The sequence below is a fragment of the Marmota flaviventris genome, chromosome 7 (genome assembly GCF_047511675.1).
Source record: "Marmota flaviventris isolate mMarFla1 chromosome 7, mMarFla1.hap1, whole genome shotgun sequence".
NCBI lineage: Eukaryota > Metazoa > Chordata > Mammalia > Rodentia > Sciuridae > Marmota > Marmota flaviventris.
The window spans coordinates 130367208-130389983 of record NC_092504.1 but is presented as its reverse complement, the minus strand read 5'-3'; positions in this window follow the sequence as shown (position 1 = coordinate 130389983).

Below are 22776 nucleotides of genomic sequence, written 5' to 3'. Positions count from 1 at the left end.
AGAGAGTCGCTTTGGAAATAGCACAGCATAAGGGAAGTGCTATTGCCTCTCAGCACTCACTTTGCAAATAGGCTTTCTACCATCAGTTTGGTTTTCTAACTTCCTTTTCATGTAGAGGCAAATTGATCAGGGATGTAGGAAACAGAGTTCCTAACACTACAAACAACCTCTGTAAATAATGCCTCAAGGTAAATTCAGCTGCGAATTGTCTGTGTGTAGAAGAGACATACATCGCCTTTTCTTCTATATTTGAATACTCAAGAGTAATATACATTAATATAAAATATTAATATAAACGTGATGAATTAAAAAAAAAAATTAATCCACAGCATACACTCCACTGGGCTTCTGCAACACATTTTCTAGCAATACGAAGAGGTACTTTCAAACTGAAGATGTTATATATTCCTCCCGAACAATGTATCTTGGGTAGAAAAGTTGGATCAGAACAGTTTAGAAACACATTTACAAATGTTTGGCTTTCTTATGGGAAAACAAATCTTTTAATAAAAGCAATGTTTCTCTCAGGGATATGAAGACCGGTCTTAAGTAGATCCCATACAAGGCCACCTGCATCCCTTACTGTCACATGCCTCCATCAAAGCTCCTTATTGATCTACTGAACCAAGAGCAATTTTGACATTGAGCTGTGGGCCAATCAAACAGCCTAAATTCTAGTTTTTAAATTGGGTCCAATAATAGCCACATGTGGCACTTTAATTCAAAACACTTAACAGATTTACAGATACTAGTCTGTGAAATTGAACATTAGCTGCTACTTGTCATCAGTTTTATGTAGGGCTAAAACACAGAGGGAAAAAAAGGCATAGTCCTGTGTACTAAGAGGTGGAATAACCAGATCTTCCACTGTATTAGTTTCTTGGGGCTGCTGTAACAAATTGCCATAGATTTGGTGTCTTGAACCAACAGAAATTTTTTCTCCTACACTTCTCAAGACAAACTGGAGACTCAAGGTGCTCTCAAGGGGGGAACTCACCCCTCCCTATTCCTGTTTTTGGTGGCTGCAGGCATTGTATAGTGTGTAGTCTGTAGCTTCATGACCCTAATCTCTGTCTCTGTCCCTCCACGGCCTTCTCCACCTCTTTGTGTCTTCTCTCCTGCCTCCTTTGAAGACACTTGTATTGGATTTAGGACCCATCCAAATAATCCAAGATGAGCTCATATTAAGATCCTTAATTTAATTACATCTGCAAAGACCTTTAGTAGGATCACATTCACAGGCTACAGGATTAGGAAATGACAGATCTAACTTGTGTGTGTGTGTGTGTGTGTGTGTGTGTGTGTGTTCGGTGGGGGTGAAATATAACCAAATGCAATTGTTGTAACTATTGTGCTATTATCTTGTGTTTTATTGAATTTAATGATGTCATGTTTTCTTTTGTAATAGAGACCTGCCAATCTTCTCCAATAGAACAGCACATAATCAAGCACATTATTTAATGATAAAATAACTGATAATGAATATATACGTATAGTGAATTTCATTATGTGCCAGTCATTCTTTATTTTCAATTTAATTGCTCCTCACAGGAGCTCTATAAAGCAGTATATCATTATGATGATTTTACAAATCAGGAAACAAAGATACAAAATTGAATTGGTCTACTATATGCAGATAAAAAGTAGAGAAACTGGAATTTGAGTCTAAGCAAGCTGACTTCAGAATCCTTACTGATAAATTGATTTCTATGTTATATAGACTTTCCTGTGATTTAACCAAATTATCTATGAAAAATAATGTTTTCCATTTTCCAAATTTAAGAAAATTTTTATACTCATGTTTCAAAAAATTCATAGGAAGCTGAAACCATAATACCTTCATTAAATTTTACCTTGAGAATTAGCTGCCATTTATGGGTAATTTAATTTATGCATAATATTAAATATTTTAGAATCCTAAGCTGAAAGGGTCATGTGATCATCTATCAAAAACAAAAATTTTACAAAAAACAAAATCCTAATTTAATAAAATTTACAAAGTAAATTAGGAAGTTTTAAAAGGAATCTGAGACATATGGGTGAGTGGCCTTTGGGTGACACCAATCCCACCCACTTCAAGTTTCTCCCTGAAGCTTCAGACACCCTGTAACACTGTGTCCTAAGTTCCTGTGCTACAGAATCACAAGGAATAAGCATGATCATTATTTTTAAGTCACTAAGTTTGGGAGTAATTTGTTACCCAGCATTAGAGAATTCATATAGGGACACATATCATTATAGCCTTTTGTCCACATTGAATAAATATTACTTTGCCTTTTTTTTTTTTTTTGTACCAGTGATTGAACCCAAGGGCACTAACCACTGAACCACTCCCCCAGCCCTGTTTTGTATTTTGTTTGGAGACAGGATCTCACTGAGTTGCTTAACGCCTTGCTTTTTGCTGAGGCTGGCTTTGTACTCGGATCCTCTTTTCTCAGACTCCAGAGCTGCTGGGATTACAGGTGTGCGCCACTGCGCCTGGCTTTTTACTTTGCTTTTAAAAATATCGGTTTATTCCTTTGACCAGTCAAGATTCCATTAATTGTAGAAGAGGCTTCTTTCTTTTCCTATACAACAGTACAAATCTATATCAACAGACATGGAACAGGGTCTACCAAAATATTCTAGTCATGGTTTGAGTCTTAACTAAAGTTCCCTGGAGGCAGACCCTGGTTGGGATATTGGTATACAAGTAATTTAGTTTTTTAAAAATAAAAAAGTCCAGAAACACACACACACACACACACACACACACACACACACACAGAAGCAGGAGTGAAAGCTGAAGACAAGCAATGGTACAGGTTTAAGGCAAAGTCCCAGCCTCTGCTTAATTCCAGATGTTGGCTCCAGGAGTACACTGCCCCAGAGAATTTATCTCCACCAGAAATGGCTAAGCTGAGTGTCTACACTCGCGCATCAGTCAGTGGTCTTGAGGGGGATATACTCCCAAACACTTCTGATAAGGGAAGCTTGGGGAAGAGACCAGTGCACTGAAGACAGGGAAGAGTTACACGGAGATAATACAACATAAGCGTGAGGGACTTGGCTGAGCCTGGGTTTATCCCCTTTGGTGAATCTTCATAATTTAAGGAAATAAAAAAAATAAGCTATTTAAGCATTAAATCTGTAGGAAGAAAAACAAGTATATGAATACGGAATTAGACTTCCAGAAAGTGAAATGTTTTAGACTCCCAAAAGGAAAGCATACTTTGTGACCTAAAATATATATGTTGGAAAAAATATGCACCAAAGAATATGGAATTCTAAATTTGATAATCACTGTGGTTTATGACATATTTTCTCAGAAACTAACAAAAAAGAGACATAATCAGCATACTTTGTTAATGAAAGATATTTTTAACCTGAACAGGAAGTTAGAGAAACTTAAAACTCCATGAATCCTCAGCTTCACACAACATTGAAGATACTGCTATGTTATAGAAGAAACATCACCAATTAGTGTATATTTTTTCCAAAAAAAATTTATGATTGCATTTTGCTAACAACCTGAATGAAACATATTTCTGGATTTTTTTTCAGTGAATACGATATGAAAAAACTTCAGAATGGTTGAATATCTAGGCACCAATATCTCATCAAATTTCTCTTGAGTCTGTTCTCTACTTCAAATTTGCAGGTACTTTTCAGTTGTTTGCTTTGCTTGATAACATGAACAGTGGATTGTTTTGTTTTGGGACACAAAGTATTGAACCCAGGGGAACTCTACCACTGGGATACATCCCAGTCATTTTTATTTTTTATTTCAAAACATAGTCCTATTAAGTTGCCAAAGCTGGACTCAATTTTGCAATCTTTCTACCTCACCCTCACAAATAGCCAGGATTAAATTTATGCAACACTGAGAACTGGAAACAATGGGTTTTAGCTCATAGAGCTTGGATTCACAACCTGACTCCATCACTATTGACTGAGTAGCTTTAATATGTACCTCAGTTGTTTCTCCATCTACAAAATAGGGAAAGGAGGATAAAAATACACAATGTTATGCTACTTAAAAAAATAACACAGGTAAGATTCTCAGTGTGTTTATGACCCATAGAAAATGGTGATGAAGAGTGTCTACAAACTGTGAATATATATGTGTGTGTGTGTGTGTGTGTGTGTGTGTGTGTGTGTGTGTGTTGGTGCATGGATTATTCTGTTACTTTGTATTTAAAGTTAATTACTGATGTGATATGACTTCAAGCCAACAATAATGTAGATAGATGTAAGAATGGACAAAGAAAACACCATGTTTGTGTTAACAGGTCACAGATATGACTCTTCTTCTCTCAGTTTGATTAGACCTTTATTGGGGGGAGGGTGGATACTGAACTCAGAGGCACTCAGCCACTGAGCCACATCCCAAGCCATGACATGAATCCTCCTGCCTCAGCCTTCCTAGTTGCTGGGATTACAGGCATATGCCACCATACCCAGCTAGAACTGCCTAACTATTAAATTTAAATTTTTTTATCTTTTTTTCTATAAATATTTTCTTATTAGCCTGAATATTTATGCTTTTTCTTTTCATTCTGTCCTCTTTATCCAAACATAGTTTTTGGAATAAATATTCTAATTTAACCTGAAGTATATATATCTTCACTCTTACTTTATTTCATAACTCCAAATAATATTTTGTATTTTATTTAGAGACAGGGTCTCACTGAGTTGCTTAGCACCTCACTGTTGCTAAGACTGGCTCTGGATTCTCCTGTTTCAGCCTCTGGAGCCTCAGGGTGATTACAGCTTCATTATGATTTGATTAAATTCTGCTTTGACTACCTTTTTAGTGTTTTCCACCACATAGAAATTATTTATTTCTGCATAATCTATACTCAGGTAGAACCAATGACTCCCTCTCTTGAGTCTGTTCACCTGAGCCAAAGAGAGAAACATGGAACATGTTTTTTTATGCTTATTATACTTATTTTAATAGGAATAATTTTTATGAACCAATATTATGTTTAAATGGAGAACAAATAGGCTAATTACTAAATATAGTATATCAAGGAGAAATATTTAAACTGTCTTCATTGATTTCTCTTATGCTCAAGGTAGAATGAATCAGACTCAGTACTCCTATTAGGAATTTTTTTTTTTTTGATGTTCCAGTAAAGGGCTAACTTCTGTTATTTGCTCTTTGCTAGGTTAAAATGGATATGAAAATATCCATGTGATAATTTATTAAATATTTTTGTTGGACTATTCATTTGTAGACAATATGTTTTTTTTTTAAAAAAACATCATTTTATAAAACAATTAATGAAGTAAAGTGTGACTAAATATATAGAGTTGTATCAGTTATCTATTGTGTGTAGCAAATTGCCACAGATGTATGAGTAAGGAACCCAGACAGCTCAACTGGGTTCTCTGAATCAGCTTGTCTCTCAAAGTTTCAATCAGAATATCAGCCAGACTGGAGGTTCATGTGAAGCTCAAGTGAAAAGGGGTCTGTTTCCCAGCTTATGTGGTTTAGGGCAGGACTCATTATATGATGTTCTTTCTAATTGGAGATCTGAGGTGCTTCCTGTCTCACCTGCATCTCTGTATGGCAGGTTACTTCGTCAAGTGCAGGAAGAGCCAACAAGAAGTATCTGCTAGCAAGACAAAAGTTACCACTTAAGGTAAAATAATCACTGGAGTGACCTCCCATTATCTTTTCCTAATCTCTTGGTTAGAAAGAAACTGCAGATCCCACTCACACTCAAGGAGAGGGGGTCACATGAAATCATCAACCACAGGAAGCAGCAATGACTGGGAGCCACCTCACAGTGTGTCTGCCACCACATTTGATGTGGTGGCATGCAGGCGGTGGGAATGAAAGACTTTACTCAATGAACAAAGCAGCTCTTTGTTCTAGGAGGATCAAAATCTAATCATGAGGGCTGAGACTGTGGCTCAGTGGTAGAGTGCTTGCCTAGCACATGCGAGGTCCTGGGTTCAATCCTCAGCTCCACATAAAAATAAATAAATAAAGGTATTGTGTCCAACTACAACTAAAAAATAAATATTTTTTTTTAAAAAATCTAATCATGAAAATATGATAACAGTGAATGTTGTAACATCCTGATTGTAATATGTTGACATGCTCTCATGTCCTTTATGAGCTGTGCATAAAGGTCAAGTTTCTGAGTAAGTGAACACCAGACTATGACACTTTGCTTTCACAGGATGATGATTAAACCAAGAGGACTGATGGAGCAGTCAATAGGCATGTGCACCGCATACATTACTACTGGGGGAAAAAAGAGATGAGTGCAGCAATAACACAATTTTCCTCTTGCCAATCATGATCAGAGGCTGCACATATTAAAAGAATGGAACAAGAATTTAGATTTTGGAAGAGAGGCCAGTGTTTTGGCTGTAGGCTTACACAGCTTCATACTAGAGGAGCACAAGTGTCTCCTCTGCCTTGAGCTTGCAGCTGTGTGGTGTGTTACTCCAGTGACTTCCAGTCCTGGCCCCTGAACTCAGCTCTTCCTGAAATGAATGACTCCAGCACTTATGTCTGCAGCTGGTTTCAATAGAATAGATCTGGCTTGCAAATATTCTGCAAGAGGTCAGTTCCTATGTAGACCCCCTAGGCTCTAAAGAATGGCCTCTGTACTTCCTGTCCCACTTGCAACACTTACCATTTCAACCTGTTTGCTAACATCACTGCAGAAAAGCTCCAGCACTTTATTGATAGACATGGGGCTAGTTCATTTCAAAAGGGGTTGTTTAGTTCATGTTTAGAACTGCATATTATTTTATTTTATTTATTTATTTATTTTGGTACCAGGGATGGAGTTCCTGGGACGCTTAACCACTGAGCCACATCCCCAGCCCTTTTTAATTTTTTTTTTTATTTTGAGACAGGGTCTCACTAAGTTGCTTAGGGCCTCACTAAGTTGTTTGATTCTGGCTTTGACACGAATCCTCCTGCCCCAGCCTCCTAGTTGCTGGGATTAGAGGCATATGCCACCATGCCCAGTTAGAACTGCCTAATTATTTACAAGTTTTTATCTTTTTTTCTATAAGTATTTTCCTATTAACCTAAATATTTATGCTTTTTTTCCCATTCTATTCCCCTTATTTGAACATAATTTCTGGAATAAATATTAAAACTTAACTTGAAGAATATATATCTTCATTATTACTTTATTTCATAACTCCAGATAATATTTTAATACATTCTATTGAGTGGAATTGCCTTATAGGAACTGTAGGAGAATCTGATTTAAGGACTGTTTTATTATAATGTTTTCTGAGTTTCTCAAGAATACTAACTGTGTTAACTTGATCCAAGAGATATACTTCTTATTCCAAATTCTGTCTGAAGCCAATAATACTAGGAAAAATTTCAATACTTTTTTTTGTCTTTTATAAAGGTTAATGGTCTAGTTTCAGAAACAACCATTTAGGAAATGTTAAATTTATGCTAATTCAAATTATTCTCCAAAATCTGTCCTGAAATAACTTCTTGCCATTTTTATATTTTACCTAGTAGGAAATAAAAATGCTAAGATTCCCATGGTGGATCTTTCAAATGCAAAGAAAATGCACTCCAAATATATCATTAAATCAGCTGCAGAAAGTTTGTTTTTTTTCTTAGTACTACTTTTTGGCATATACTTATTTATTCTTTTTAACTGGGTAAAATAAAAAAAAAAATAACCACTAATTTGCAGAGTCAACATTTTTGATGTGGTATTTATGTCAAAATAAATAAACCCAGTTAGAAAACAAGGAAATGTTCAGATAGGTAAGTTGAAGCTTATAGGGTGAGTTTCAAAGGATAATAGCATCTCTGAAGTACAAAACAGAGAACTGATGACCAGGCCTGGTTTGGAGGCTTGTGTTCTTTGAAAATTCAGTGATGGGAGATGAATGGACAGTGACCTTTTCACAATCCTTCAGGAATCCAAAATATCAAGACAAAACATCGCCTGAGGGGAAAAGGTTAAATTTCCCAGACACCTTAACATTAAAATATGGGAGCAAGAAGACAAAAGATTGAACAATAATTGCTAACTACAGTTTGCTCTACTGTAGACAATTCGTACTCTTCAGACATTTCCTATGCCATTCTAAATGCTAAATTCATTAAACTCTAGCCATTTCTTTAAGCCCCAAATGAAAATGTGCATAATAATATTTGTTATTATTTTCTTCAAATTACTGCTGCATGTATAATGTGTAGGGTTCTCAAAAAGCAATTAGCCTTGGCAAGCAGTATGTGTTAAGTCAGTATTTTTGGAATGGCTAGAGTCCGTTTCTCATTTTGAAAAAGACAACAAAAATTAAAAAAAAATAAAACCAAGTCCTCTTTTATAATATTCTTTGAAGTTTCTAACTAGAATGTATTGTGAGTATAAACACATAAGAGAAAATAAAAGGCAGAATGTTTTATAACCAGGCATGTACATTCTGTTAAATTAAAATTCTTTGTATTGTCAAAGACTCTTCCTGCCTGTTCTTCCTGATGCCCCAGCATGAGAATCATAAAAAGGATATTTACTGGGTTTCTCATTTGGGGAACACAGATATAAACTACAATGATAATTTGTGTTTTTCTCAAACTTAGACCAGGAATGGATTATCTGAAATGGAGAGAAGGCACCAGTGTCATATTGGTGAGCAGAAAAGGGTATTGAGAGAAAGGTATGTATGGAAAGGAGGCACCTGCGGAAAACACAAGAATCCTCACAATCCCCAAATCAGTGGATGTAAGATAAACCCACAGATTGTTTTATATTCTTTCCTTCAAGAGGCAGAGGCAAATCTCTCTCATTCTAAGTGTGGCTAGACTTAGCGATTCCCTCCTAGTGAATAGAATGAAGCTTCAGTGGCAGGCTGTGGCTTGGGAGATCAGGACTTAGGAGGTACAGCAGTGTCACATCACAGGACTAAACCAGTCAGGGTCACTCCAAGTGAATTTGGGGAATAAATAAAAACACGGACAACAGAGAGTATCTTTTCTTTGGGTTCAGTGGGCACTCCCCAGCTGCAGCTCCCACAAAGGGAGCAAGGCAGGGAAAAAAGAGAGAAAGCAGGCCTTGAACCTGTGTTTTATTGGAGGAGGCTGTTCCATGGAATATTCTATTCCCAAAAGGGCAAAAGGATAGGACTACAAAGGAATAGGTGAGTGTAACTCAACCCACCTGGAGCCCGCTTTGTTATCCGAGCTGGGGTAACACCCACGTTACTGGGACCTGGCACTAGGGTGCCACACTGAAGGCAATAATTGGTCAGAACCTGGTGCATCAGGACTTAAAGGCATCAGCATCCAGGGCAGCTCCCGATACAGCACATTCTGCATCTCTCAGTCTCTCATGGGTCACTCTGAGCAGCCTCTTAGTCTCTCTGTGATGAAGAGAGGTTCACAGGATAGACAACTATGGTCATGCAAGGAATAGCCATGCAGGCAAGCCTTCTGGGAAAACAACAACCCAGACTTTGAATGAGATAATCCTGCTGCCAACATCATAGATGCAATTTTATGAGAGATCCTGAGCCAGGCCCACCCTTCTGTCCCATTCCTGAATTTCTAACACACAGGACAATAAATATGGGTGCTATTAATCAGACTAAGAACATCCAGTGGTTTTATCAACTTGGAAGCTATTCATGACCTTAATAAGAGCCACTGGATGGAAAGGTAGGAACAGAAAGCTACAGAATGTGGCCAGGGCTGGGGATACAGCTCAGCTGGCAGAGTTCTTGCCTCATATGCACAAGGCCCTGGTTCGATTCCCAGAACCATAAAAAAATAATGTGGCTAGTGAGTATAAAAAATATATTCAAGAAATTTTGTTATGGAGAGGAATAGGGGAAGGGGAGACAGGATGGTTATTGGAATAGTGTGAGCTCCAGAAAGGGTTACTTAAAAAGAATGGACTAGAAAATGAGTTGACAATATGGGATTTGACATGTAGAGAGGATAAGTAGAAGTTTGAAAATACTGGGTGGCAGGCGAAAATGAGACCATAATCCCTGGGAACAGAAGTTCAAAGAAAAGTGGTGGTGAGATAATTTATCCATCTTAATCTAAAGACAGTAGAAATTAGAGACACAGTTGTAGATTTGCATGCAAAAAGAAAGTATGTCATTTTGAATGATTATACTTCATCTGTAAAGTTAAACTGCAAGTTTAAGAACATGGAGACAGGAAATTTTAAAATAGTGGCTTAAAGACAGAACATTTTCCCCTTCTGACATATCATCTAAAAATCAACCAAAAGTTATAAGAAACAAATACAACTAAATTTTTTTAAAAACTTGGAGATATCTGTAACCTTCATCCATATGTTAGGAAGAAAGAATTGCCACCTTATCCATAGTTAAAAGACAAATAAGATCATATTAATATTTTGGAGTGGATGAAAAATGGTCCCGAAACTGATATGTCCATACAGCACCTTCAACATCACCTGTTTTAGTCAGTTTTTTTTTTTTTTTGTTTGTTTGTTTGTTTTGTGATTGTCACCAAAAGACCTGATAAGAACTATTAGAGGAGAAAAAATTTCTTTTGGGTCTCATGGTATCAGTCCATAGATGGCTGATTCCATTGCTTTGGGACATGGCAGAAAGGTGTGGAGAAGGAAAGTAGCTCAGATCATTGCACTAGGAAACAGAGAAATAGAGAGTGTCGTCCTCTTGCCAAGGATAGAATATAACCCCAAGACCCACCTCCTCCATCCACACCCCACCTGCCTAAATCAACACCAAGTTATTCCAGATTGGGGGATTAACACACTGATCAGGTTTAGGCTCTCACAACCCAGTCATTTCACTTCCTTGCATTGTCTCACACAGGAGTGTTTGGTGGATACCTCCTAAACCATAACATGACCTTACTTGGAAAACTATTTTTTGCAGATGTAACTAATTTGAAGATCTTAGGAGGAGATATCCTGGGTGAGGACAGAGTCTTCAATTCAAATGGCATGTGTCCTTTTAGGTGGAGCAAAGAAAAAAGACAAATGGGAAAAGGCCACCTGAGCACTCATGGGAAGACTGAGGCTGAGACTGGAGTAGTTATAACATAAGCCAAGAAATGCTGTAGGCCACCAGAAGCTAGAGAGGCCATGAAGATCCCCCACTAGTGGCTTCAGAAAGCTCAGGGTTTTGTTGACACCATGATTTCAGATTTCTGGCCTATAGAACTCTGAGGCAATAGATTTCTATGATTTCAACATAACTGATTTGTGATAATTTGTTAAGGTAGACCTAGGATAGCAATGCAGATTTCTTTGATTTTAGAAATCAGAAAAAAAAAAAAAAGAACTAAAACACCTTCTTCAAAGGCCAATTCTGGGGACAATTTACCAACTAAACAATAATTTGGAAACTTGAGTGGACAATAAGACCTTGCAGGATGGCTTTGGATTCAAACCTCAAGATTCATAGAAGACAGAGATGAAAAAAAAGAGTTACAGGCATCAACCATATGTGCAGGAAGCACAGTGAAGTGGTACTAAATTAAACCAAATGCACAAACTATAGCTCAAAAGTCTGGCAAGTTATGGTGAGAATTCAGAAGGAAAGGAAATATAATGGACAAAACAGCAAATTAAAGCCTAGAAAAATAACTACGTGAATTCAACACTCGTAAAACTATTAGCAAAATTAAGCTTCATTAGATTAGGAACTAATGAATCGACACTGATGAAAACCCAGTATAAAATTAAACTGTAAAATTGCAATCAATTAAAATTAGGAAAAACAGGGAATAAAAGGAAATGAAAGGGAGGAGAAATATTGAATAATACCATTGCTTATTATAATAGATGTCTAAACAAAAACAAAGAGGATTAAAGTTGTTATACAGTTCAAATTATAAATGTATAAAACCTGGAAATATTTCACAATAAAAAATGAAACTAAAGGTTACCAAAATTCATAAAAAGAAAAAATAGGGTAGCCTAAGCATAGAATAGGAAAAGCCATCTAATATTGGCCTACACATAGGTCAAGCCACTAAATATAAACGGATGATACTTGTTTATTAAAGTAATAAAATATTTGGAATATAAAATAAAATATGCTATAATAAGCGAACACTCTTAAAACAAAAACACTTTTATTCATTTAAAATGTATAAATAGTCAAGGGCACATTAGACATTATCTACACACCTCTTCCCCACAAAATAAAAGCAAAACAAAACAAAGCATCAACGTTGATAGAGCAAACTCCACAGAAAAAAACAAGGAGAAATAGAAACACATATTTCTCAATGTGAACAGACCCAGAACACCAAAAATAAATAAGCTTTAAAAAGTAAATAATATAATATTATCATATACTTTTTGTTTTTACAGTGCTAGAGATCAAGACCAGGGTCTTATGCAAATTAGACAAGTGCTGTACCCATAGAGCTACTCCCCAGCCCCGTCTATTCATTTCTAAACGTTTGTGTATGTCTGTTTGTGTACACTTACAAAAGACAAGACAGTGCATGCACTTTTCAAATTACTAAATAATATTCATAAATTAACCATATATTGGATCCCTAAGAACAGCTTAATAAATCCCAAAAGATAAAAATAACAGGACCTCAATGAAACTAAATAAAAATTAATTTTTAAAAAAAGCAAGGAAATGATTCTCTCACCAGCAAAATTAAAGTTTCTCTCTTCCATACATCTTTGAGAATAAAGGGAAATCAAAGCAACTAGGAATTGATTTAGGAAAATATGCCAATTGAAACACATTTTAGAACCTGTCAGATAAAAATTTTCATAGAACAAAAAAGAAACATAATCAGGGAAACAGTACACATTCATTTTATGTGATTTAAAAAGAGCAAATATAAGGGAAGAAATGACAAATAAAGATAAAAAACAAAATTTGAGTAAGTATCAAATATTAAATGATAGAACTAATAAATCTCATTGCTCTTTCTTAGGGATAAAGTTGATAATATAAATAGGAAGGACAAATAATTATCAGACCTTATCAAATATAATTATAACAACATTGTAAAGGTTAGTAGAATTATATATAAAAAAATAATCTTTGCCAGTCAGTTTGAGAAAAGGGATGCTTTCCCTAGGAACTACAAACTACCAAAAAGACCTCAGAATGTGAGTCTGGAAAAGTAGACAAATCATTTACCATTCAAGAGATAAAGTTTTCTAATAGCTACAGCCAGATGGTTTCACAAGGGAATTCTTCCAAAACATCAAATAACAGATAACTGCAATTAAATTTCAATTGTTCAGAGCAGAGAAAAAAAGGAAAAATTTCCTAATTCCTTTAAAATACATATCACATGGATCCCCAATTCCATTAAACTACACACAGAAAACTACAGAACAGTTTGTTCAAGCATTTTAAAATAAAAACATTTAAAAATAATTAGCAAAATTCAGCTGCTGATTTAATAAGGCAAATGCAATTTATTCCTGGAATATTAGTGAAGTTAAAAATGAGGATAGAGAAAAATAGAAATCAATATATTTAGCAAGTCAGAAAAGACAGTCACATAAATCTCAACAGATGTACAAAAAACAATCTTAATAAAATCTAACATTTATTCTTGATTTTAAAAGTCAAAATAAGCCAGACTCAATAGCACATACCATATTCCCAGCAGGTTTGGAGGCTGACTCATGAGGATGGCAATTTCAAAGTCAGCCTCAGCAACCACTTAGCAAAGTCAACTGAGCAAGGCCCTAAGCGGTGTAGTGAGACCCTGTCTCATTATAAAATAGAAAAGGAGCTGGGGATGTGGCTCAATGGTTACATGCCCCTATGGTGTCATTCATTGGATCTAATTAGATATTCTCTTCCTGAAGCAGCCTGAAGTTTTAATTCCTGGTGTGAAACAAACAAACAAAAAGTCATAATAAATTAAGATAGTTTCAGTATAGCATATGAAAAATAATCTACATATTTGAATTAAGGAATTATCTGAACTATTAATTTAAAAATTAAAACTATTTGCTATTAATATTTTCATTATATTTTTTTCTGCAGATTATACCTAATTAAATTGGATAATTAATTGGGAAGTAAATTTAGGAATAAAAGGTGAAAATAGAATTTTAAATTATCATTATTTGAAAATAATAGATTTTTTTTCCCTTGGAAAATCTAGATGAATTCATTGGAAGACCTTTATAAGTAATAAGAAAAAGCAGTTGCAGGGATGGGCAGAAAATTGATAAATACGAATAAAGGGGTTCTCATATGGACTGTAACTAGGTACAAGAATAAAATGTCAAAAGATAAAATAGAAAACAAGAAGAAGATACAATCTTCTACGAAGAAATCAAACATGCCACTGAGAAACAAAAGAAAGTTTCAGCACAAGGAAAGACACATTTTGGGACTTGGGAATGCAACATCATAAGATTATCTGCTCTCCCCCTTAAATGAATCTACAAAGTTAAAGTGATCATAGTTAAAATACCAACAGTGTATTTTTGGAAACTAGGCAAGACAACTCCAAGACTAAAATAGGAATAGAATAGCCAAAAATGCCCTAAATATAGAAAGAGAGAGAAAGGAAGAGAGAGTTATGTTTTCCCAGTTCTATTATTTTAAGCTTACAATAATTAAAACAGCATGATACTGAATAGAAAGGCAATTCATGTATTGCTAAGTGCGACCACAGTGAATTTTTTACACTATTATCATCTTTAAATCTGAAACCAATTAATTGCTCAACATTATAGTGTTCACGTATTAATAAATATTTAGTCAGAAGATTTATCAAATGAAAAGTCAAACTGTATACAAAAATATATAAAATACAAATTAAAGAAACCATCTATCAGCAGTAGCTTTTGCCTAAATTAGAACCAAATAAAAAGAGAAAAGTGTGAAGAGTCACGGAGAGTTGTGATTAAATCAAATTTTCTTCTCATGAAGGGGGATGATATTCAGGATATAATATCCTGAGAAATGATTAACTTTTGAAGGCATGTTAGCAAAAAATGAAAAATTGAAAGACACTTAGAATGAAAGTTCTAATTTATTTAAGAAAATTTTCCTGCAAAAAATGAAATGAATTATTCTGAATCAGAGTCTAAACCACCACCCAAACTAACAGCAATTAGTGGTTTGCAATTTAGCTATTTTCATAGAAATCTGGAATGTTAAATCAAGGGAGATTTGAGCATCCTTCTAGCTTTCCAGTTATTTCCTAAGTCCTTTGCATTATGCAATCCTTCATCAGGGCAGAATTTAATATATGCGTGTCATTGCTTTTCTGCAAACTGGATGCATTATAATAACAAGAGGGATATGGGAGGGCAGATTGTGCTCTTAGTTTATTGATTTGCTTTTGCTTTTTTCCCTTTGCTTATTTGCTTATTTGTTTTCATAAAAGAACTAATTAATGCAACTTGTGGACTTCTTGCACAATTCAAGAGCAAGTTTCTGCAAACACTTCTGAGGGACATCTTTGTTCATTCATTCCACAGGTATTTTCCAACACTGCAGCATCAAGCAGGGGCCTAGTGGGTGGTGTCTAATTCACAGGCTAGGGGCTGCTGCATAGTTGGACAGCTTTTCTCCCTGTTTCATTATTATAATTTTAAGGCAATAATGTGATTGCTTTTCAAAATCTTCATGTGATAATTCTGGGTAAGCCTCCGGTTTCTCTTCTATTGAGCTGTCAGGAAATACTACAAAAATATTTTCAGAGCACTTGGTAAACATTCTGTCTGTGCACGCATTCTTTCCCTGTCTCTTTCACACATACTGTGTGTGTATATATATGGAGGTTGGTGTACCTACTTTCCCACAGTATCACATACCCTGGAAAAGTAAGTAGATTTTTCCCCTGTGCTATAGGAACTAATCTGGTTTTCTGTCAAAATAGAACAAAATCGAAATTTAAGTATTCTCCTAAATGTGGGAAGGCTTAAATGAAGTTTGCTTTGCATGTTCATGATAGTTTCTTCAACACTGTGGCCTTTGTCACTAGTGATGGTGTAGAGATGGCATTCATTGGATCTAATTAGATATTCTCTTCCTGACGCAGCCTGAAGTTTTAAGAGAAAGACAAGAAACTAAATTGCAGAACCAAATCTATGCCCATGCAGAATGGCAGAGAACATCTCACTGTAACTACTTTGTCTGAACTGAATTATTGTTGAATCATAGTTAAATTGATGTGATTCAGTAAGAAGAACCCATATTCTTCACTATTTTTTTTTTTTTTTGCTTATTTGGTAATTTTTCCTATTTTTTAAGTTGTCATTTTCCTTTTTAAAAATTTTTTGAGGTATAATTTACATACAAAAAACTCACAGAGGTTAAATCTATATTTTCATGAATTTTGACCAATGTGATGTGCCATTCCTAATCAGGACAGAGAACATTTTCTTAACGTTAAAAATTCTCCTCATTTTACAGATGATCTCTGCCCTCCAATTTCTCCTCCACACAGCCCAGGGAATCAATTCTAGGACATCCATCAGAATCTGGGAAAGAGTGACTTATTATATTTATTTTTTAAAAATATGTTGATTCTAATAATCACTAGATCAACCAACACTTGCCCTGTGGAACTCTACATTCTACTCTTGCCCTCTACCTCTGGGAAATTAGAAATGACTGTGTAGGATGAGAATAGAACTTAAATGCTATTCTTTTTATCATATTTCTTACTTATTCATAGATTGAATGCCTTTGAAAGGACAAAAGTGTAGTTGTCTCTGGGGACACAAGAATAAATAGAAAATAAAAATATACTCCCCCTTCTATCAAAGTTTTGCTGTTGTCGAGTGGGACTTAGAAAAGTGAATTCATAATTGCAGCAGACATTGTATGAAAGACTCACAGAGACATTTGGATGTGTGAGACCTTCTAAAAATGGCATTGTGCAATCAGCGCTGCTCACCAAAATTCAGCATCCAGCATTTCATAGCTTCCCTGTGTGGCCATGTGATTGTTTCCAGCCAATGAGCTCTCAGTGGAAGTGACATGACATTTTCAGGACTAGTCCCTAACCCTCTGAGCATTCATGACTGTCATTTCCCTGTGTCTGGTTGGAAATGAAATCCCTCCCATATTATGAGTTAAAGATGGTGCAGTCTCCAGGAGACCAGTCTCCAAATGAGCTCTTAAAAGAGTGTAGCTCCCTCAGGATTTGTACCTTCCCTTAACACTAGCTGTTATGTGAGAAAAAAAAGAAATTTATTTGATATATGAAAAGTTATTCATTTTGAGCTTATTATATTTTCTGCAACTCTTACCCTTCCTCCACCAATACCAATATGGAATATGGTTTCTCTATTTTCTATAAAATTACATTTTTCCTTTCAATTCATTTGGCATGATCTCAGAAGGGGGAGAACCTTATCACTGAATTCTCTATATCTGCTCCCATACCTGAGGTAATGAACCCTTACAAGCAAAATGACACTAGGAAACAACTAGTTTTAATGATAATAATGCAATAGTTTTTCAGCCTTTTACCTATAAGAAGTATCATAAAAACATTCACATCTTTAACAATGAATAAAGGGACAGGGTCTCCTTGCGGGTCTGAGGGTGCATTGGTAAGCAAATCAGGGCCTCTGGCCTTGTCCATAATCCTCCCGCTCATTGCTCTGGCTGGAGAGTGTCCTCCTGCAGGTGAGTGCAGCCCATTCTGCCCTAATGCTTACAGCCTGGTGCTCTTGGCTTGTTCCTCATCATTTCTTTGGTCTGATTTGCTCAACAGTGTCTCCCAAACACCAAGCACAGAATCTGACACCGAGTAAGTGCAGCGATTATGTGTTGAGCAGAGGCATGATTATGGGTTGACCCTCTATTTAGATTCCAGCCGAGGGGAAGGTGAGGACAGAGTGTGAGGGGAACAAAGGGAAGGATGTGGGACAGGTGGAAGCCGATGCTCTATAGCTGTCTCCTCTAGCAACAGACTCTGAGCTCATCACCCCTTGTGCCCCCCTTGTGTATTTGTCCCCCAACCTCTTGGCAATCACATGGGTCTGCAGAGGAAGCTGGAAAAGCCCACTCTGATGTTGAGAGCCACAGCCTAATCGGAATGGCCCCTGGCATTTTGCCAGAAGTAATGGTTGAGATGCCAGAGGCGAGCCATTAAGATGATGCTGGATTGATTCAATTGTATAGTAGACCTTTACTGTGCAGTAATAGGGCCGCTCTTGCTGCCTTGGGCGCCGGCTACTTTGGAGTTCCCATTGAGTTCTCCGGGGTTCCGAGAGTGAGTGCACGCTCAACCCGGTGTGGGGAGTTGGTGTGGAAGAGGAGCCGCCACGTGGGTGGCGTTTGGGAGAGTTCCCGGGGAGTGTGCGTGGAGTGCTGTTGGAGTTCAGGCAATAAAGTTTCCTGTTTGAACATACAAGTGCTTTGTGGCAGCTCGGTGATTTGTGCCCAGCCAGACTGTGGCACTCTGACAGTGTTATGGTTTGGATATAAAGTGTCCCCCCCCAAACTCCTGTATCAGTGCAGGAAAATTCAGAGGTAAAATGTTTACACTATAAGAACTGTGGCCTAATCATCCCATTCTAGTTTGAATGGAGTGACTGGGTGGTAACTATAGGCAGGTGGGATATGGCTGGTGGAGGAAGGTCACTGGGGATGGTCCCTGGAGGGGTCCATCTTTCCTATGGCCTCTTTTTCCCTCTGCTTTCTGACCCGCTATGAGCTGAGCAGCTTCTACCAACATGCTCTTCTCCCTTGATGTTTGGCCTCATCTAAGGCCCAGAGCAATGGAGTCAGCCATCTGTGGACTGAGACCTCCAAAACTGTGATCCCCAAATAAACTTTCCCTCCTCTCAATTATTCTGGTAGGGCATTTTGGTCAGGGATATTCTAAAGCTAACTAAAACAGAGAGCCTCCAGGACAAGTTTACAGGAGAGATTCAAATCTCAAGGTAGCAACTGGCAAAACACTTCTCTAGTTAGAATTCATAACACATTCTGAGCTGTGTATTTCAGATTTATTTCTTCACATTTAACACCATTTACTGGAAGTTGTGTAGATAATTTAGAACCTAAAACAGTGTCTAACACAAGGGTCCTCTTCCATAAGAAAGTTCTGTGCTGTTTCTGCCTGGAATACCTTGTGGTTAGCTATTTTAAGCTGCAGAATGTACCTTTTAATAAAACAAGAATGTACCTGGAGCTTTTAGAAAGCCTGCCCTCATTTAGATAAAAGCACTCTGAATTGTAGTAGGGTTTATACTATCGACCCCCTCCCCCATTTAGACACAGGCCATCCAACCATCCAAAGGCACTGAAAGGTGACCTGCTTTCCAAAAGTACAAGTACCTCAACACTACCTCCCCACCCTGGGCTCCTGTAAGGAGGTCCAGGGAAAGGGTACCATGATTCCAACCTTTGTCCTATAACTTCTTGAAAGATCATTGGCAGTGGGAATAAAGAAGATAATAACATCTGATATTTTTCCCTCCTCAATTTATTCATCTCCCAGGCTTTATATTCCCAACAATCAGCTATATATTTTTTTTCTTGTGGCAAGGGGCCTTCCTTACTTAATATTCTATTTTTATGCCTGAACTTAACTTCACCTTATAGTCAAATTCCAAGCTTACCTTTTCCAGCCCAACCTTTAATACATAGAGAAAAGTGTTTTATATTTAGGAAAAAAAAAAAGTTTCCCTCCCTACATAAACAAGGTTTTCTATACTGGTGTTTTAATGCATTTAAAATATTTAATTTAAAATTTAAGACAAAGAAAAAATGACCCCTTGTTCTTGATCATATAAACTTACCTTTCAGTTAAATTAATGAATTGGAAGATCAGAAAAGCAAGCTTTATTCAGAATGAAAAGTAATAGCTTTATCAAAAATATGACCCCTATTATATCAGTAATAAAGAAAAGACACCAGGAAAGTTGATAAAAATCTAGGTGATTATAGGAGAAACTGTAAACATGTGAGAATTTGAAAAGCGGTGCTATAAATGGGGACAGTAGAATAAATTATCAAGGATGAGTACCATTGAAAAAATAAATTAAAGAAATAAAATCTGAGAAAACAGCAAGAATTAAGAGCATCTTTAGAAGTCATAAAAGGAAATAGAAACTATTATTTTAAAATGCCAAAGTAGAATGTGTTATTGCAATTTTAAAAGTCAGAAAGTATGTAAATTTTGGTAGCAATTTTTGTGATGCTAGCTCCTTATAAATTCTTTTAACAGCTCCTCAAGCCATATAAGCAAGCATATAATAAAAATATAATAAATTAAAGAGGAATATAAACAACAACTTTCACATCTGTTATATAATGTCTCTGCAGTATTTTTTTGTTATTGTTGTTTAGATTATTAGCAATCTGTCTTTGTTCTAGTATTAAGAGTATATATACTTGACTATGACTCCAGTTAGACAGAAAAATGAAACACATTATAGGCAATAAAGTTTTTAATCACAGTTTAATGTTATAAATATTCAGTTATTTCAGAAAAAAAAAATATTCTAGGTATCTAGCTGAACTAAGTGATTTTTCAGTGACCCAAATATTGCCTAATTTATCAAATTAAAACCTTAACTTATGTAAGCACATATAATTATTTCTATCAATCACAGTTAGAGACATCCTAGAGCATTGTAAATGCTCTTGTTATCTTACACTTTATTGTTATCTTACACTTTCACATCATAAGGCAGCTTCCAAACCTAAGGAAAGTTTTGTTTTGTGAGTTCAACCTGAAATTATTCTTAATAATTTAAAAATGTTAGCTCTTTTGAAATGCCCACACTTTTCAAATTGTTTTTGAAATTTGTCATAAATTTTTAAGATTTCACATAATTTGATTTTAATTTTATTTATTGCTTATTCACAGTTCACTCTCCTTAATCATCAATGTTGTGATGATACATTATCAAAATATCCTGAATTGGAATGGAAATATAAACACATTTTCAACAGTCCTGAATTGTTTTTTGAAAGGCTATACAAAATTATGAAATATAAAGGGACATTATATAAAAAATAAATTAATTCCCAAATATGAGATTACATGAGATTGAAAGTGGCCATACACTTTTCTCCCATGAAAATAATTCATTATAAGATTGCTTGACAATGGGGGCCTCTTTGAATTGCAACCTGTCAATAATAAAACTCAGCTTTGAGTATTTTAGGGCATTAGTACTAAACAAATGGAACAAGAACACCGAGGTGATTTGCATAAATGTGACTGCATCAGTGCCTCCAATATGACCATTCACCCAGATTTTGTCTTAATAATTACCTAAAAATAAAGGATAAATTTGATATACACATGAAAGGAGAAGAATTTCAATGACTAATAAAATTTAAGCCTTGCCTTTTTAATACTAGAAAGAAATGAATGATAAGTGAATAATAATGTTAATAACTTGTAATAGTTTGAAGAAAGCTAATTCTAATCATTCAATAAACAAACATTTTCAAAGAGGATTTGTAAGCAACAGATGTAATGTTGAATTACATTTATGGAAGATAATTTCTTTAATAGATGGTTATCACCGAAGAATATTTAAAGGAATCCAGTGTGGTCATAGGGATTAAGGAATAATGAATGGAGAAAGGAATCTTCAATTGCTTTTTTGTTTGTTTCAATCTGAAGAGAGGTGTGACATCAAAAAAGAGGAGACAAACTCTCTGAGAGGTTCAACTGCTATGGTACATTCAGACATCCCAGCTTTTGCTAAAATATTACTAATAGAGTGTTGCATGCCTGTAATCCCAGCAATTTGTGAGATCAAAGCAGGAGGATCCCGAGTTGCAAGTCACTCTCAGCAATTTAGCAAGTCCCTGAGCAACTTAGCAAGACTCTGACTCAAAATTTTTAAAATAAATAAATAAAAATGGCTAGGGATGTGGCTCAGTGGTTGAGCACCTCTGGTTCAATCTCTGGTATACAACGTATGTGTGTGTGTGTGTGTGTGTGTGTGTGTGTGTGTGTGTAACTAGTAAAAGGAATATGAATGAAAGCTAAAATCCTGCGCTAATATTTCCCTAAATGGTGAACAGGAGAAGCAATAATAAAATAATAAAAGGAAAAGCCTGGGGAAGCAAGGAGTTGGTGGCATGAAATGGTATAAGAACAATAGACAAAGAATTTTTTTTGTGGAATATAATACTGCATTTTATTTACTTCACATATTCAAAATATCTATTTCCAGCTTTGTTTCCTCAATTACTATTGATGCTTTAAATTAAGAACAGTGAGGTTATAAAAGACTTTCCCTTCGTGATAATATGTATTGAAAGGAAGTGAAGTTGAAAGGCAAAATGTATTTAAATGTGGTTAGCATTTGTGTGTGTAATCTACTGAAAAATAAACTGAAATTTCACTTGTAATTGCAATCCCTCCAATGAAGGCAAATGTGCCTTCTGAAAGAGATAATACATTCTATTTAATGTGGTACTCATTTGAGAATTCAAATATCTTAGTTTTAGCCACTTTTAGGTTACTTAACTTTCCGTAGTATTTTAATTCTCCTCGGATAAGCTAGGGAGGATATTTTAGCCTATTGGAAAAAAATATTGAGGATACCTTTTTTTCTTCTACAACTTAATACAAAATATTCTGATACAGCATTTTGTGTGTGTGTGTATGTGTGTGTGTGTGATGTGAATAATATTTCAATAGTTATTTCCCATTTTTTTTTAACCTTTACATTCCAAATACTTTTACTTAAACTAGTTAAAATCTGATCAACTACTTTCATTCCCATGACAGATGTCAGGTTCATTTCCATTGGGTTCTTGTTTGCCAGGGCAGTTGGAAGTCCCCTCTCTATTATTTGGAAGCCAGCACTGAGTCACCTTCTCAAGAAGGTGAGGTGCAGG